Genomic DNA, 12,817 nt, shown 5'->3' on the forward strand with positions numbered 1-12,817 from the left:
CATGATGATCCTTTCCATAGCTTTGCAGACCAAGCTAGTCAGGCTTATGGGGCGATAGTTTCCAGGACCCGTTGAGGCACCACCTTTGTGGAGAGGGACCACTGTTGCTGTACGCCACTCTTTGGGTACATATCCTGTAGTAAGGCTGAGACTGAACAGCAGTTTTATGTTTGGGTTTAGCTCTTCTTGGAGTTCATGTAGTTACGCAGCCCAGGACACCGTCTGGTCCCATTGATGCTGTGTTTTTTGCTTTGGAGAGGGCGGCTCTTACCTGAGCATCTGAGATGTCAGGGGGCAGCACTCTGCTGGGATAGATATTTGCCCTTTGGTGGGGGGAGTTTGCGCTGAACCTGTCAACTAGGATGTTGGCAATGTCTGTGGGTTCGGTGTATTTTTTGTCATTTTGGACTAATTTTGAGCATATCTGGGAATTCCCACCCAGGTTCCTAACATAACTAAAGAAAGCCTTGTGATTATCCTTAGTGTCATGTGCAATTTTTCTCTCGAAGCTGGCCTTAGACGATTTTATGAGTGCCCGTAGTTTTTTGCTAATACTGATCAGAGATGTCTTCCCTTTTTGGGATTTTGCTCTATCATGTAGTAGCTTCCTCCTTCTATTGTATAGTTTGTTTATGGCTGGGGTCCACCAGACAGGACGTCTGCCTTTGGAGGATTGGGTCTTGGTTTTATTTGGGATTGCATGATCCATGCATTCCTGAAGGTGTTCATAGAATGAGTTTATAAAGGATTCTGTGGTCTGGGCCGTATTTTCCACAGGCCCGGGGGCTTTGAAGGATTCCACCTCGGTTTTGAGGAGTGTGAAATTTGCTTTAGAGAAGCTTTTCACTGTGGTTTTCTGGGCAGGAGGTGGGGTCGGGATGTGAATATCCAGTGAGATTAGTTTATGGTCTGGTCTTACCAGTGAGGGATACACTTCTGGTCTGGAGCATAGAGTCCCCATGTTGGTGATGATCAGGTCCAGTATGTTTTCCCTTCTTGTGGGAGTGGTAACAAGTTGTTCCATAGCATTTGAGTTTATAAATTCTCGGAACCTTTGGGCTAGGGTGTTGGAGCTAGAGTAATGCTTCCAGTCTATGTTTGGGTAGTTGAAGTCACCCAATATAATGGTGTTTGGAGAGACCTTCATATTTTCCAGTGTTCTCAGGAAGGCCGAGTGGGGTTCCTGGGTTTAGGAGGGTGGTCTGTAGCAGGCTATAAACTGGAAGGCAGTTTTACCCACTATTAGTTGCACATGGATAGTCTCTGATGCTTCGTGCTGTGCCACCAACCTGGAGGTGTGGGTAACTTTGATGAATATTGATACTGCCCCCCTCCTTTTGTGGTTCGGTCCAAGTTTTGGGGCCAAAAAGCATGGTATGAGGTATAACCTGGTAGTGCTGGGGTGCTCTCGGAAGCCTTGAACCAGGTTTCTGTTACTGCACAGATATCGATGTTCTCCATGCTAAGGAGAGTTTTGAGTGCGTGCATCTTGAGGTTTAGACTTCTGGCGTTGAGTAGCATTACTCTTAGTTTCTTATCCCTTGTGATACCTATGGAGGAGGGTTTGTCTTTTGAGCCTTGCCTAAAAAAGGCACTATGGGGGTAGCAAGAGCCTTTGCCAATATCCGAAAGCCCAGGGGTGACAGGTGCAAGCTGTCCCTAGCGAAGCATCGTGGCTTGTCGAGCATGTCATCCCAGGCTGACAGGCATTGGATCCCCTTTGAATGACACCAATACTTAAGCCAATTGTTGAAATTGATCATCTTGTCTTCATATTGTGGCATCATTCTTGGTGAGGGTAAGATGCTACTCAAGGTCAGGGTCATACCGGCCTGGGCTACATGCTCAGAGAGCTCCTCTATGTCTCTTTTCATGTAGTCCAGGGAGGAACGTCTCAGGTCATTCACACCAGCATGGACAATGACTGAGTCATATTTGTACTTGCCTTGGAGTGACCTGGGTACTTGTGTTATGTGGCGGATCCTAGCGCCTGACAGGCAGCTCACCGTGACCTTCTCCTTGTTCAGCCTGGTGAGTGGGACGTCAGTGTGCCTGACGATAGAGTCACCTATTACAAGTGTATCAGGTGTGTTGTTTAGCCTTAAGGGCTGTGACTGTTCGGCACACTGCCTTTGTGAGCTATGTGTTGCACGTGTTTTGTTTTGGGGTAGCGGTTGCTTGGGTGTCTGCTTTGGAGGTCTCTGCTGCTTAGGCAGATTTTTATTTAGAGCCTCTGAGTATGTTTTTGTGTGTTTATGTGCTTGGTTTGCTGTCGTGGTAGATCTATGTGAGACTGGAATTGTAGTGAGTGTGGTTTCCTTCTCCTCCTGACTGGTTACGCCAGTACTGAGTTGAGAGAGCTTAGCCTCCAGTTTGGCTATATGGTTGCATCTCTCACATGTGTTGGAATTTGTTGGGAGGAGGAGAGGGTTGTCTGTGTACATGAGGCAGTTGTAACATTGCCTCAAGATTCCCAGATTCACCAGCTGGACCGGAGAGGAGATTGACAACTGACCTTTGGACATGCTAGAATAGTACTGGGAATTTTTATAATTGAAAAAAGGGCCAGTGGGGAACAAGGTACTCAAGGGGAGTTTGTGAGGGTGTAGTGCTTTTAATTTTTTAGTGCTTACTTAGTGAGCAAGTGCCAGGTAACTTAAATGCAATGTGTTACAGGTAACTTAAATGCAAAAATGACGAACAGTAACTTTCTTTCAAGTGAAACAAGGAAATAAGTACAGTAAGCAATGCAGATATCACTAGGGATCCACAGAAGCACTGAAAAGCCGCGTTTTAGGTGGAATTAGCATTTCAGGGAAATAACAAGCAAACAAACAACAAGCATACAAACAAAGCTAGATTCAGCAGGCCTGGATCTAGTCTATGCTACAGCAAACAAGGTGTACCAATTTCAGTAAGAAACAGTTCAAATATGCAGGCACTATAAGCCTTTAACCAGAAATTCACAGCTCAGAAGGGCCAGAGTCCAGCCTCTCCTCCCACAAGAGTGCAGACCACTAACCTTCTTAATGTAAAATAACTGGCCTGAAGCCCAAGTGCTTAAACCACTTATAGTAACACAGATAAAACAACTGGAATTGAGATCTTTAGAAAAAGGTAGGAAAAACTACATAGGAAAAATGGGAATTGTGGGAACAAAATATACAAGGGAGGAATGAGATCTAAAGGGTGGCAGGACTTAAATGAGCTATTTAATGTTTCAGTGAGAAAGATTGGGTTGATTATAAGTGATGCATAATGTTTGCAACTGGGAGTGTGTCAGTATGGTTTGTGATGTAAAATGCTTGTGACTAGGATTGTGTCTGTGTGGTTTGTTTTCAGTTATATAAATGTAGGATTGCCTACGTAGTAACTGATGGTTTAATGAACATGTTTCTTGTTTAAAAAAAGCAGGAATTGAAAAATGAATGGAATATTTTTAGGTTATATGATATAGCAACATATGTGGGTTCATATCACGTTATCGAAAGCCGATAACGTCAAATGCCACAATGTTGAACACTATGCATCGAACGCTAAAAATAGCGAAGCTGAAGAACATCAAATTCTTTCCTAGGGAAAGAATTCAGTTGTCCGTTACTGTGGCTTCGCTATTTTTAGCACTGTGGTGGAAAGTTATGGGGGTTCAGGTAAGTGTGTGAATGTGTGGACGTTAGGTTTAGGGCACGGGTTATGTGAGTTAGGGTTAGGGCGCTGGTGAGGTGAGTGTGCGATAGTGACAGAGTATAGGGTTAGGGGCGGCTTAAGTGAGTTAGGGTTAGGATGCGGGTAAGGTGAGTGTGCGATAGTGACGGACCTTAGGGTTAGGGTTGGGTTAAGGTAAGTGGATAGATAGTAGTGTTTGTATAGTTTAGTGTAGGGTTAGATGTATGATTTTAAGTGCAAGTGTGTGGATTGTTGTTTTTTTGGTGTGCCTGTGCTGTGTGAATGTGTTTCGGAATAGCAAAATTTTTTCCTTGGGAAAAAATTCACTGTTCTGAATGTTCAATATTGTGTGCTTTAGATTATTTAGGTTTGATTAAATGGTGTTCGGTGTTTTCGGCTTTCGATGACGTGATATAAATGCACATATGTGAAGTGTAATGTTTGTTATCTTAACATAGTTTGATTACTTCTATATGAATGTAAATTTGCCTATGTCATAAGTGATAATTCAATAAAGGTGATTGGAAAAAAAAAAACATCTATCATAATAATCTATGTACATTTAGGCCAACAAAAACATAGAGGTGGACTAATATGATGGGAGCCAGTTGATCTGGTGTATGCATTCTTTCCAAATGCCATTTGGTCAAATACTGATGGCCAAAGTGACATTCTGTTATCACTGAGGTTACATGCTTCCCCACTGTTATGTAACTTCTGAGATGGTAAATATAAGTTTGGTGGTAGAGGTGGTCTCCTTCAACACAGAGGATGCTGGGGGGGTGCTTCCTGGAAAAAACATGTTTTCAAATCACATAAGCTGTTTTTGGCCACTAGTGTTAAACATTTACAAAGAATGTATTCAGCAGATAATCATGACTCGTTTACAATTAAGTTGATCAGCAAACGGCTGAGCACCACCTTAAAATATCACAAATTCACGAGAATGCTACACGGAGCTCTCCAACCAGCTAACAAAGAAAAGAAAATAAAGCAAGATAAATGATCATCCATTTTCTTAAATGTCAAAATAAAGTGAGGACTGCATAGAAAACAGCCCCAAGTATGTTTGGATTTGTTGCACATAAATTTCATGATGGCTATTTTAAGCTCAATCGGCCATTAGGAGGCAAGCATGGTGGTCCTAACATGCCTCTTAAAGGCAAAATAGCAAAAATCATACCTACTATACCTTGTAGAGCTCTGTATACCTTCACAAACAAGTGAGCAGGACTTCATGAAAATAGATGAGCTTCTTCACTATCATGGTAGTGAAAATTGGATCTCTGATGATGCAAAAGTATCTACTGTCTGAAATAGATAAACCAGGAAGCAAGAAAAGATAATACCCTGCACCAGCCAGGGTTCCTAAAACCCATAGAACAAGAATGTATGTAAGAAAAGATATAACCAGCTCATCCAAATACTGTGCACAAGTTGTTCCTATTCAGAGGATATTTGAGAAATCACTGGCATGAAGCAAAAGGGTGCCATGCAAGGATATACTCGAATACAGATTACCAACAGGCTGTTGTCTATGCATGCATACTTGCTGCTGACATTTCTGTCAAGTATGGCTTGTGGAAAGGCTGATAAAATATGTATTGCAACTAACAATACAACAGAACTGATTTAACTCATACTACTTACCTGCAAAACACCTTTACTAGGCCACTATCTGTTTTGCATATGCTGCTAATACAGCTGCGTGAAATTCTGATTTGTTTCTGCCTGTAGCTTTAAAGCAGTTTATTTGTGCCAGTGGATTTGCTAGACTATCAAAAGCTCAGATTCTCTCTCAGTATATGCAAAATGGTTGAAAACTGCAGGGGAGGGGGACGTAGTGTTATTTCTTATATTTATAATTAGACACAGCAGTTCCGGTCTAATAAATGCATAATGACAAGGGCACTTGATTAGAAGCTATGTACAGATATCACACACAAGGTTGTCAGGTTGAATTATTTATGGACAGGCTTACATTTGTAAAGGTGATAATGATGATGATCCTCTCCAAGCTGAAGCGTGTGCAAGTAAACTTAAGATGAAACAATTTTCACTCTGTCTGTTACAGAAACAATATTACAAAATCAGTGCTTTGCCACAGTAATAAGGCTGCTAATAAGGCTAATAGAAAAGTTTAGGCAAGCAAATTCAAAGAGATAGTTATAAAATAAGTTTAAACACTTAGCTTATCAAGAGCGGGGCTTGACATGGCTTTACGCCAACACAGCAAACGAGATCTGAGGTTACAGGGTAAAATCTTAGCTCGAGAGTTTAGGGCTGGCGCGAGCTTGGTAAAAGGCCGGCTCGGTTCCAAGGACAGAACCAATTCCCAACGGTAAGGAATGAATGAAGATTAACAATATCAGATACAATATTACAAAATCAGTGCTTTACCACAGTATAGATTCTGGCCTGTTGCTGCATTTGCCTGTAATAATACATGTGAAACATGACATTTACTCTGCATGGCCTCCCATATATCAACAATTTTAAAATAGACAAAGATATACCTTGAAGATCCTGAAATTCTGCTGAACCAGTTCATGGCCATATTTGGAGAATTTGGCAAGATAGCAGGTTATAAATTTAATTATTCTAAAACAAACGTACTACCCATACTGTATGATATATACTTTTGTTGCTGAAGAGAAAATATGCTTTTTTAATCCCCCAAGAGGCAACTGAATACTTAGGGGTATAAATAATGCCAACTCTAGGCAGTACTATAATGATGGGCTACAATCTTCTAATGAAACATGTAATGGATTCTTGACCCACTGTCTGGATCAGAAGCTGGATTTCCAACAAAGGATACCAGGTGTATCATTTTTCCTCCTTCCCAACATTCTGTATTTTGTGCAATAGGTACCAGGTGCCCCACCAGCAGGCTTTTTCAACAAACTCATAAGACAAATTTCATCATTTCTGTGAGACAACAAGCAAGCTATACTTCCACACTATCATATTAAACAATTTGCAGAACATAACAGACCCATCCTACAATGCAGTTTGGAAGGAGATCCTCCTTAATGGCTGTCAAGGTGTGAGTGCTTTTTATGTCTGTCCCCTAGGGAAGGTACCCTGTCACACAAATACTGTCCCTGATCTCTGGATAGCTTATGAAGAACCTTTTGAGGGCTTAATATGAAGGACTGGGAGGAAGAGATTCTTCCCGTCAAACTGAGCCCTGTGTGGCGACCAACTGAAGCAGACAGTTTGCTGGGTTGAGAAGAACTGGCCAGGCTTGCACTGGGAGCACTTGGTGGCAAATGATAAGATCACCTCCTGGCAAGATGTTATCACTCGTAACCACATACCCTGCAGGGACATCCTCAATTTTTACAAGCTGGTTCAGAGAGGTAAATCTTTAAATCTCTTAAGGGTTCCATCACAGGACTACCCTAAGATGATAAACTGGATCTTAGCAGGAACCCTAAATGGGAGAAACAAGATAGGCCAGGCATACTAGCTATTATTGGGACAGTACCACAGAGGAGGCAAATTGTGGAGAGACTGGAAGATTGCATTCCATACCACAGATGAGAAGAAGGTCTGGGCTAACGTTTGCTTTTACTGGTACACTCTTATTTCCAGGAAATCTAATTTCTTTCCCTGGAAATGCTTATACAAGTTCTTCCATACTCTAGAGCAGTAATTTAGAATTCCCATCTGTTGGAGATGTGGAGAATCACTGAGGGGTACCTGGTGGCTCATTTTAAATTGTCCCAGGCTCGACGTTTTTAAAGCTCAGGTACTGGGCCTTGTTGAGAAATTCTTACTGAGGCTAGGTCTCTCTCCCATTAATCTGTCATTGCCAACAGACCCCTAGTCACTCATCAGGTCAAATCCAGAAACTGCCTTAATAGGTGTCATAACATTGGTGTATAAAAACTGTATTACCAAATGCTGGAAGAATCCACGACCCATTTTGCAGGAATTGAGAGAATTAATTAATGTCATCTGTGATAAGAAACTGAATGTGAGATTTAAAAGCCCAACGAGAAAACTGTCCATAAAATGATCTATCTGGTTAGTGGTGAGAGATACACTTGCTTCATAAGAACTGTGCCCCTGAGACTCCCTTCTAATTTAATTTAGTTATTAATGCAATGCTTGGGCAGTTCTATATATCTAGTATAATTTCTGGTATAATGGCACGGCAACTGACTATATGTTAGGCACCTAAAGAATAGTAATGTTCAAGTAAACATTACATAGTGGAGCACAAGTCACAATCACGTTGGACAGTACAATTGTGTACACTTACCATAAATGTAGATGCTTGAGTGTATTCATTGTTGCAGTCCTGAATTGTGGGATTTTCTGTTTCAGAAGCCCTTGGTTGGCCCAACTACCAGAGTAATAAACTCCTTCTTCCCTGAGCTGGCGACGCCCTACCTTGACATCACAATCGATGGGTATAAAGGGAGCCAGCTAACACCATGACATCAGTTTTTTCTTGCCCCTAGAAGTTAGGAGCCCCATAGATGAATCTTAAGCAAGGGACTGGGTAAGAGGAAGGGGACCTATAGGGCATCCCTGCAAGGGGTCCTCTGGAAGAGGATGACCAAGAAAAAGCTGTCATTGTAAGGAGAATAAGGGGGTGGCAGGGAGGGGAAAGAAGACTGTAATAGTGAATACATGTAAACATCTACATTTATGGTAAGTGAACACAAGCCCTGATGTACAGCATGATTCCCAAAGCTGAGATGGGGGTGGAAGGTGCCTTAATGGGAGGATGCCCTGCAAAATGGCAGTGGCACATCCTGCTCTGAACTTGGAGAAAGCTGACAGGTGGTAGTGATTGGTAAAGGTATGCACCAAGTAGCTGCTTCCAGAATGGCCTTGATAAGCACTCCCCTTAGTGAAGATAGAAGTGGCCCTAGTTGAATGGGTCCTAACAGATTCAGGGGGCTTTTTGCTGTGGTAGGGGTAACAAAAGGAAACACAGTGGCAGATCCACTTGGATGCAGTTTACTTGGAGACTGTTTCCTTTGCCTTGGGCTCTAAAGGAAACAAACAGCTGCTCTGATTTTCTGAAAGTTTTAGTCTTGTCAAGGTAGTAGTGAAGTTGCCTGTGTACATCCAAGGAGTGAAGGATTCTTTCCCCTTAGTTCTGTGGCTTAGGGAAGAAGTAGACAAGTGTATGGTTTGGTTCAGGAAAGTGTCTGTGACCACCTTGGGCATTAATGAAGGATTAGTTCTGAGTGAAACTCTGCCTGAGTGGAAGATAAGAAATGGTTCCACTGTCATGAGGGCTTGCAACTCAGAGACCCTCCTAGCTGAGGTGATAACCAGTAAAAGGGCAGTCTTCCAGGTCAAGAATTTTAAATCAGCTGATCCAGCTGGTTCAAAGATGGGCGAGGTTAATTTTTCCAGAATACAACTGAGGTCACAAGGAGGAGTGGGCTCCCTCATGGGAGGTCTGATGTGCAGCACTCCCCTAAGGAACTGTTTCACTTGGGGGTGGGAAAAGACAGGAGGAAGAGTTGGGATATGGGATGAAATGGCAGAAGCGTGTATCTTAATGGATGAGAAGGATAGGCCTTTGTCCACCAAGATAGCCCGGTACTCTAAAATGGCTGAAATGTTGGTAGAGGCAGGGTTAATGCCTTGTTGCTGACAGCAAACAGAGAATCTTTTCCACTTGGCAGAGTATGTTTTCCTAGTACTGGGTCTTGTAGATTCTTTTAGGATATTAAGTACCTAACTACTCAGGGATTGTTCAGGGTAGAATTTTGATGAATTATCCAGGCAGAGAGTTTGAGAGTCAGCAGGTTGGGTGCATCAACTCTTCCCTTGCCTGCGTCAGCAGATCCAGTCTCCTAGGAAACTGCCAAGATTTTCCTTTGGTTACTCGGTGGCAGAGGGTACCGAGTGCTGCCTGGGCCAGTCTGACGCTATCAGGATGACCCTTGGTCCTTCTTCCCTGATTTTTCAGTAGGACCATTAGAAAGAGAGGTAGGGGAGGAAATGCATGAAGAAATAAACGAAATAGATGCCTCCAGAGGAAGGAGAAGGCATCTGTTCTCCAAACTGTGTGAAGTTCACTCCCGGAACAGAATCTTTTTAACTGAGCTTTTTCACCAGTGGCAAAGAGGTCCATTTGAGTGGGTCCCCATTTCTGAACTATGCTGAGGAATGTTTCCCAATGCAGCTACCACTCATGGGGACCCATTGGTTGTCTGCTGAGGCAGTCTGCTAGCGTGTTCTGTGCCCAAGGAAGGTACTGAGCCATCAGGTGCAACCCCATAGCATTGGCTGACTCCCATATCTGCATTGCCAACTGGCAAAGGGGGTAAGAGTGGGTACCCCCTTGTTTATGTACCATGTGACTGTTTTGCTAAGTAGAAACCCTGGTTTCCAGTGATCCTTGAAGGCCACCAGCACACACACACACACACACACACACACACACACACACACACACACACACACACACACACACACACATACACACACACACACACACACACCTCAAAATTCCCATGGAAGATTAGCTGAATATGGTCAAACACATCCAGTTTCCTGCTGATCTTAATAAAGCCAAACATGAAGTCATACACCTTGATATTTTCCCAGATATTAGGCCCAAATGACCTAGTTAAATGGAGATGGGGATCCACAGATTGATAAAGAGTGGCAAATGATAAACCTCCTGTCAGAAAATAAACAGCAATAAAAAATAAAGAGTAATAATACATTTATAATAAAGTCCAGCCACAAGAGCTTTAAAGTGAATAACATCAGATTAAACAATAAGTGCAGCTACAGGTTAAATATGAAAAGGAATAAGAAAGTGTGCACAAAAGAATAAAATAACATTTGGTTACACTGGATATAGTACGTACAGAAAAAATCTGATAAACAGATAACTAGGCCTCCTGGCTATCTCCTACTAAGAAATTCTGGCTCTAACTAATTTGAGTTAAAGAAAAATTAAAAATAGCTTCAGACAAGTGACAAGTGGAGTACCTCAGGGTTCAGTCCATGGACCGCTCTTGTTTGGCATCTACTTCTCTGAAGTACAGGCCAACACTAAGGGACTCTGGCTAACAAAGTTCACAGATGACTGCAAACTGGGAGCCATTACTGAATCCCCAAATGATGCGAATATTCCACAAAAGGGTCTTACAGAAACAGATGCTTGGTGCCAGAGACATGGGGTCAGGCTCAATGCCAAGAAATGTACAGTTATCCCCTTTGGGAAAAAAACATGTACTCATGAATTACCACATAGGTGGCAGTACACTAAACACCGAAAGTGTGATAAGAGACTTTGGGACACAGGTGGACAGTGGTCTCAACTTCGATAACCACATCGCCACAACAGTCAGGAAATTCTTCTATGTGGCACACCTCATCACTAAGGGCTTTTCATCCAGAAAAAAGGAGGTCATTGTCCCACTGTACTCATCCCTCATTAGACCCATTATAGAATACAATGCCCTGTTTGGTATGTACCTCTCAAGACATCTGCAACAACTGGAAAGGCCGCAGAAATAACTCACTAAAAGAATCACAGGCCTAAAGCAGATGCCCTATGCTAACCACCTAAAAAAACTCCACATATACTCTGTCGCATATCGTCTACTCAGAGGCAATCTCTGCTCAACATACAAGGCCATGTCAAACCCAGAGCTGTTGGACATACTACACTTAAAGAAATCCCAATACCTCAGAGCCACATGCTCCAGGGATCTAAACCTTGTCATTACAATAAACAAAACATGCTGGAGGGATAGGTTCCTGACCCAGAGACTCCTCAGACTCTGGACTAGACTACCCATACATGTCAAGCAGAGCGCCTCTTTGACCCTCTTCAAAAAGAACCTTGATGATTGGATGGGAGATGGTAAATTCACCCCGGGGATCATGTGAGTCGTCCTGCTAGACAGGGGTCCAGGGAAGTAAATACTGTATGAAGAAATAGCCAGGAAATTGTTATGGCTAGGCTTGTATTGGCCCTAGGGTCGATAGCCTAGTACCAACTTATGAACCTATAATATTCAGACAGACCATTTCCATAGATGTGTCACCAAGCTTTTTCAAGCAAAGACAAAAGACCAGTCACACATTTTTAGACGTTTCAATTCTTCAGTTATGCTCTAAGACTAACGTCCTCTAGAATGAAGAATTTACAACATATTTTTCTTAGTTGCTTTGCTTTTCCACAGCAAAAGCAACTAAACCAGTTCTGTTACCTGAAAAGGATAGGGACTTAAATACACCAGCCCTAAGAATATAAAGGACTAAGAACACTGGATGTCAACAGATGTATCAATTGTTGACATTTTAATGTTTGCTTTCTTTTCACAGTGCTAGTCAACTACTTCTTTGAAGTGGACTTTAACTGTGTTTTATGATCCAGTATCACAGGTGATACAAGTATGCAATCATGCAAGAAAAGTACACTCAGGACTCTTCATGTTCTTATATGTCCTTTCTCATTCAAAAAAAACGATGCACTTCCCCAGGCCATGGAAAAGACACATTCTGCAGACCAAATGTGGTACTAGTAGGAAATAAGGACAGAAGAAAAAATATACATATAAATAAAATTTTAAGTCAGTGTTCCTTAGCTTGTCATCAGTCCTGGCACCACAGCTGCACAAAAAGGGAATCAATAGAATAGGCCAAAGATAAAACACCATTTATAATAATGTCAGCTTTTTGTACAGCATAAATGAAAATTATGTACTTACCATAACACTAGATCTTTTCATTAATGTCCATTCGATACAACATATGGGTCCTCAATCCACTTGTCGAATCTGTCCCAGCAGCTTCATTGCTCCCGCCTCAAAAACTTCAAGAATTTTCCATAGTATAATGCATATGACCCACGGATTTATCTCAGATCTCCATTGATGCCTGAAGATCCATTTATGGCTCTGCTACTATTAAACAAAATCTGCTGCAGAATCAATCCTTCAGTTCTTACAAAAGAAGGATGGGAGATGGTGAGAGTTGTCACATGGATATGAATGAAAGGCTCTAGTATCACGATAAGTACACAATGTTTGTATTCGATTCATTCAGTTCACCTGATCCAGTATATGTGCCAGATTCACCAGCTGTGAAACTTCCTGGGTGGCCTCATGGTAGGAGACCTTTAAAGACAGTAGTGCCAAAGAAAGGTCAG

The 12,817-nt window shown here is 42.2% G+C and overlaps 1 protein-coding gene across 1 annotated transcript in view; it reads right to left on the reverse strand.

The window, feature by feature from the left end:
- SLC10A7 (solute carrier family 10 member 7) overlaps positions 1–12,817 on the reverse strand; it is a gene marked incomplete in the record, with an annotated part of 2,703,821 nt that overhangs the window by 2,033,849 nt on the left and 657,155 nt on the right.

Source organism: Protopterus annectens, chromosome 2.part1 (assembly GCF_019279795.1).
Source record: "Protopterus annectens isolate FY-2018-M chromosome 2.part1, PAN1.0, whole genome shotgun sequence".
NCBI classification, from domain to species: Eukaryota; Metazoa; Chordata; order Ceratodontiformes; family Protopteridae; genus Protopterus; species Protopterus annectens.